Source organism: Chrysochloris asiatica, unplaced genomic scaffold, assembly GCF_000296735.1.
Source record: "Chrysochloris asiatica unplaced genomic scaffold, ChrAsi1.0 scaffold00039, whole genome shotgun sequence".
NCBI lineage: Eukaryota > Metazoa > Chordata > Mammalia > Afrosoricida > Chrysochloridae > Chrysochloris > Chrysochloris asiatica.
Window position 1 is genome coordinate 19,666,586 of NW_006408557.1, and position 6,160 is coordinate 19,672,745.

The window sequence follows — 6,160 nt, forward strand, 5'->3', positions numbered from 1 at the left end:
GTAAATCTTTACGGGAGTAGAAAGCCTCATCTTTCTCCCGCGGAGCAGCTGGTAGTTTCGAACTGCTGACCTTATGGTTCGCAGCCCGATTCGTAACCACTACGCTACCAGCGCTGTAGGAGCAGCATTATAAGGTCGGTTTGAACTGCCGAGTCTGCTGTTCAAACTCACCAGCTGCTCCTTGGAAACCCTATACAGGGTCACTATGAGTTGGAACGGACTCTATGGCCCTTAGCAACAACAACAACAACATGAACACACACACATGCATGTTATCTGGTGTCTTAGCTGTTTAATGCTGCTACAACAGAAAGGGAGTCCTGGTGTGGTACTGCAGGATAAGTACTCGACTGCTAACTGCAAGGTCAGTGGTTCAAAATCACCAGCTGCTCCTCAGAAACACTATAAAGGATCTCTGAGTCAGAACTGACTCAACAGCATTTAACAACATAACAGAAACACCACAAGTGGATGACTTTAACAACCAGAAATTTATCTCTCACAGTTTAGGAGACTAGAAATTTAAATTCAGAGTGCAGGCTTTCAGGGAAGGCTTTCTTTTTGTCAGTTCTGGGGAAAGGCCCTTTTCTTGTCCCAGCATTCCTTGGAGTTTTCCATACATTTAGGAGCCACTCTCCTCCTACATCCAGGCGTTTCAGAGTGCAGGGACCCCTGGTCCAAGGGATTCATTCCACTTCAAGCTCTCCTATCTTTATAATGTGGATCCCACTCTCTCTTTTTATGTCTCAAAAGAGACTAATTCAAGATACAACCCAATCCTGGTAGATTGCATCTCACCCCATTAACACTGAAGCGAGGATTTATAACATATGGGATAACTGCATTAGATCAGACCTGATCACATCAGCTCACATCATGGGAGTGATGACATCAGATTAGATCTCATCATGGAGGCGATAACTACATCTTAACTGCTAAATCACCGAGCATCCTGTCCAGCCATGTTAACACAAAACCTTAACTATAACATCTTACATACCAAGAGCTTTCCAATTGGGGATCGATCACTTATTAGGAGGGAAGAGAAGAGATAATAAAACCAGGGGGAGGGTTCGGCCTTCACCTGACTAATAACAATGACATAGAAGATGCTGAGGATTCTGATTAACTTCTCGTTCTGCTGCTGAGGTTACACACACACACACTGATTTTCATCATCATCAGGCTCCAGGTTCTGTCTGAGCACATTCTTGGAGACCTCAGGACTCAATGACCTATTGCAGAATGAAAGCAGCTATTACATGGGAGCTGCCTCTGAGAGCCCAGAACCTTGGTATAGGTTGGCTCAGAAGAATGCCCGGGTAAGGGCTGGTTTCCTCATCTATGGAACATAGATGAGGAAATTGAGGTTCAGGGGTGCTGTCACTTGCTTGCCCACATAAGCTGGTGAGTGACAGAGCTGGTCCTAACTCCATTTAAGCCAAGCCATCTCTGTTGTATCTTCCCCTTACTAATAGCCATCCTGCTCCTTTAAACTAACCCTGTGGATCTAACCGACAATGCTTTACACACTATTAAAATTCTTCTAAACAGTTGAGGCAATCAATCACCTGGCACAAAATGCAAAAAAAAAGGAGACAGCAAAAGCTCCCCACCACACAGCTCCCAGACACTCAGTTTTCTCCCTAGAGACCAGCACTGTGGTTCCTCTTGATGATAATCCATACATATGTCACCATCATAAGCCATGCATGTCACTGTCACCAAGTCCATTCTAACTCTGAGCAACCCTATAGGACAGGCTGGAATTGCTCCAGAGTTTCCAAGACTGTACATCTTTATGGGAGCAGACAGCCTCATCTTTCTCCTGGGGAATGACTGGTGAATTTGAACTGCCAAGCTTGTGGTTAGCAGATGACTGCTTAACCCACTGCACCACCGAGGGCTCTTTATGTATGTAAAAGCAAACACAAGTATTCTTTTCTCCCTCTTTTGTATACAGGTGGTTAGGTTCCATAACATTGTTCAGCCTCTTGCTTTTTTCACTTAACAACATATTCCAGAGGTTTCCACACAAGTATTTCAAGCGCACGGTTGTGTAGTATTCCACTGTGAGACTGTATCATGATTTATTGAAGGAGTCGTCTACCGATGGCATCTAGGTGGTTTCCAACCTTTCTCGATCACCAACAATGTTGACATGAACATCTTGGTCATGCATCCTTGTGCAAGTGTGTGGCTGGTAGTTTTTGGCCAGGTGACCTCATCACTGTCTTATAAAATGCTACCTCCTCTAAGAATACCTCCTGAGGATCCTTCCCAGAGTTGAGTAGTGAGGGCCCCCTCATCTGAATCCCACCCTCTGCTCAAGGCTGAACTAAGTCAGGCTGGTCTCAGATGAGCCAGTTACCCAGTTGGACTGTGAGAAGCTTTAGGCTAGGGACCAGGGCCTAGTTAGTCAGGGACACCTGCCCAGCAGGGACCTGTAGCAGAGAAGGTGCTTATCGTAAAGCATGAAAAGGGGGAGAAGAAAGAAAAGTGAAAGACTGACTCAGCTCACAAAGACATACAATTGCATAAATAATACAAGAGAGAAGACAATGGAAGAACTATTCCTTACAGTCCTGGGAACATTCAATTCTTTTTTTGGAAATCAATTTGCCTTCCTAATTAGGTTTGCTTCAGCTAATACTGAAATCAGTCTGCTTTTACTGAACCCCAGCATGGATAATTCATAGCTTTGCAGAATCTTGGAAAGGAAAGAATTTATAATCTCATACAGTGTGTTGTTGTTAAGTGCCATCAAGTCGATTCTGACCCATAGCGACCCTGTATAGGGTTTCCAAGGAGCAGCTGATGTACTTGAACCACTGACCTTGCAGTTCAAACTGACTTTGCACTCTGACGCATTAGCCCACAGTGCCACACCAGGACTCCCTCATACAGTGTAGTCCTCAACAAAGGCATTGTTGCCTCCTCTAACATCCCTACCCCACCGTCAGCTGTTTGCTTTGCATACTCACAGTACCAAGGAGCTCACTACCCCCCCTAGCCTGAGGCAGCCCTTTTCATTGTAGGAAGCTCTGTTAAGTAATCATCCAAAAGGTATATATTAGTGACTACTAAAAGGAGCTCTGGTAGCGTAGTGGTTACGAATCGGACTGTGAACTGCAAGGCCAGCAGTTCGAAACTACCAGCCGCTCCATGGGAGAAAAATGAGGCTTTCTGCTCCCATAAAGATATACAGCTTCGGAAACCCTGTACAGGGTCACTATGGGTCGGAATCTACTAGACGGCACTTAACAACAACAACAACTAAGGAGCTCTGGTAAGCATAGTGGTTATGAATTGGGCTGCTAACCTCAGGCTCAGCAGTTCAAAACTACCAGCTGTTCCGTGGGATAAAGATGAGGCTTTCTGCTCCCGTAAAGATTTACAGCCTCAGAAACCCTGTACAGGGTCGCTATGAGTCAGAACCGACTCCACGGCACATAACCGCCACCGTGTGCTACAAAAAAGCGTTTAAGAACAACGATGTCAATTTGAGAACTAAGGTGTGCCCTGACTCAAGCCATAGTATTTTCAATAGCCTCAGATGCATGTGAATAGACAGCGAATAAGGAAAACTGTAAGAGGATCAATGCATTTAAATTATGGTGCTGGAGATGAATCTGTCTTGTCTCTAAGAAGTACAACTAGAATGCTCTTTAGAAGCAAGGATGGCAAAACTTCATCTCTCATTCTTTGGGCATGTTGTTGTTAAGTGCTGTCGAGTCAATTCTGACCCATAGTGACCCTGTATAGGGTTTCCAAGGAGTAGCTGGTGAGCTTGAACTGCCAACCTTGCAGTTCAAACAGCTTTGCAGTCTGGCGCATTAACCCACAGCACCACACCAGTCATGTTGTTGTTGTTGTTGTTAAGTGCCGTGGAGTCGGTTCCGACTCATAGCGACCCTGCACAGGGTTTCCGAGGCTGTAAATCTTTACGGGAGCAGAACGCCTCATCTTTCTCCCGCGGAACCGCTGGTAGTTTCGAACTGTTGACCTTGCGGTTCACAGCCTGATTCGTAACCACTATGCTACCAGAGCTCCATGTTGTTAGGAGAGATTAATTCCTGGAGAAGGGCAACGTGCTTGGTAAAGTGGAAGGTGGTCAAAAATAGGCAGACTCCCAACAAGACAGACTGACGCAGTGGGCTCAAACATAACAACAGTTGGGGGGATGGACTGGGCGCAGGACTGGCCAGTGTTTCATTCTGTTGTGTACCTAACAACAACAACAACAAAGCTGTGTGCTGGGCATTATGCAGAACACCACCTCTGAACCCATGGAGTTGTCACAGCTTAACCTGTATTGAGCTACTATTTGTCAGCTCAGCACTCCAGGCTCTCCTAGACCAAATCTGATTCTTTGGCCCCAGAACAGCCCTTTAATTAACAGCAGCTCCAGAATGGGTCCCCCCGAGTTGTCTTTTCTCCAACATAACTGTACAGCTTCTCATTCCCCTCTGTTCTCCTCTGAGCCTGGCCTGGCTGGTCAATGTGAGCTCTTTGTTCAACGAAGGGGTGGGCAGGGCTGTGAGGTATGGCTGTACAGATTGTCCTGCACAAAGGGCTCCCAGTCACAGGGGTGAGTGGGAGATGCTGTTAGCTACTCTGAGAGTTGCCCTCAGTTTTACTGGTACTTGTCTTCATCAGCCATGATGTCCTTTTCTAGAAATTGACCTTTCCTGAAGATGAGTCCAAAGTAAGTGAGCAAAAGTCACGCCATCTTTGCTTCTAAGGAGCTTTCTGGTTGTTATTTCTTCTTCTAAGACTGATTTGTTCATTCTTCCGACACTCCACAGCATGTTCAATATTCTTTGTCAACACCACAATTTGAATGCATCAATTCTTCTGTCTTCATTTTTCATTATCCAGCATTTACACACTTACCTGTGTAAGGTGAATGAAAAAAACTATGGCTTGGGTCAGCATACCTTAGTTTTTGGGGTGACATCTTTGTTTTTCAGAATTAAAAAAAAAAAATCTTTTGCAGCAGATTTTCCCAATGGAATACAGTGTTGGCCCAATGCAAACAGCCTTCACCTGGTGGTGGTTGTGTACCACCAAGTTGTTTCTGATTCATAGTGACCCTGTATAGGGTTTCTGAGGCTGTACAGGAGCAGAAAACCTCATCTTTCTCCCATGGAGTGACTAGTAGATTTGAACTACTGACCTTGCAATTAGCCAAGCTCATAAGCCACTCAGATACCAGGACTCCCTTAGCCTTCACCTGGTGGTGGTGGTGTGCCATGGAGTCGGTTCTGACTCATAGCTACCCTGAATAGGATTTCTGAGGCTTTAAATCTTGATGAGAGCAAAAAGTCTCATCTTTCTCCCATGGAACGACTGGTAGTTTTGAACTGCTGACCTTGAGAGTAGCAGCCTGACTCATAACCACTGCCCTACCAGAGTTCCTTAGCCTTCATCTACAGGGGCGTAATTGACTGAGAGCCCAGATGCTTTGATCTGAAACCCAAAGTTGAGGTCACTAGACCTCACCTGCCAGGGGCTCCTCCCAGCCAATGAGAATCATCATAGGGATTTGAAGGTGGGGCTGTTCCTGGGAGACATGGGACTCCTCCACCGCACACTTGGATTGTGCCTTTGTGATGACTTTGCTGAACTTTGGGCAGGGTGCATAGCCATCAAAGGTGCTTCCTTCCTGCTCTCTCTTCTACAAGGTTAGACTTGCATTGAAATTTGGCTCTCTCGACCTCATCCCTTCCCTCCTCACTTTCCCCAGAGGTCGTTTCCCTAATAAAATGCTTGCATGTTTAATTCTGTCTCAACATCTGTTTCTCAGAGGACCCAGGCAAACACAGCTTGATAACTGTTCTTTAATATAATTAGTTTAAAATCACATGTACTTTATTTTATACCTTTAAAAACACAATTCTAGAAACAAACAAAATGGCGGAGAGGGTGGAAGTACAGTGAAGAGCTCTGTCAGCAACAACACAGAATACCGGGCCAAGCAGGCTCAGGGGATGGTGCCAGAACTCTGAACCACATACAAAGGAATATTTATAAGGCTGGAAGGCTTACAGCTAGGGGAATTTGTAGCAGAAGCAAGAAATCCATTGCTTTCTAATTCAAGATGCTCAGCTGCTCCCGGAGATGAGCAGCTAAGCCACCATCTTGGGTGAGACCAAGC

The 6,160-nt window shown here is 45.5% G+C and overlaps 1 protein-coding gene across 1 annotated transcript in view; it reads right to left on the bottom strand.

Moving 5' to 3' along the window:
* The window catches only part of TTLL9 (tubulin tyrosine ligase-like family, member 9), a 106,428-nt gene that overhangs the window by 20,983 nt on the left and 79,285 nt on the right, over nt 1-6,160 (bottom strand). The window lies entirely within an intron of this gene.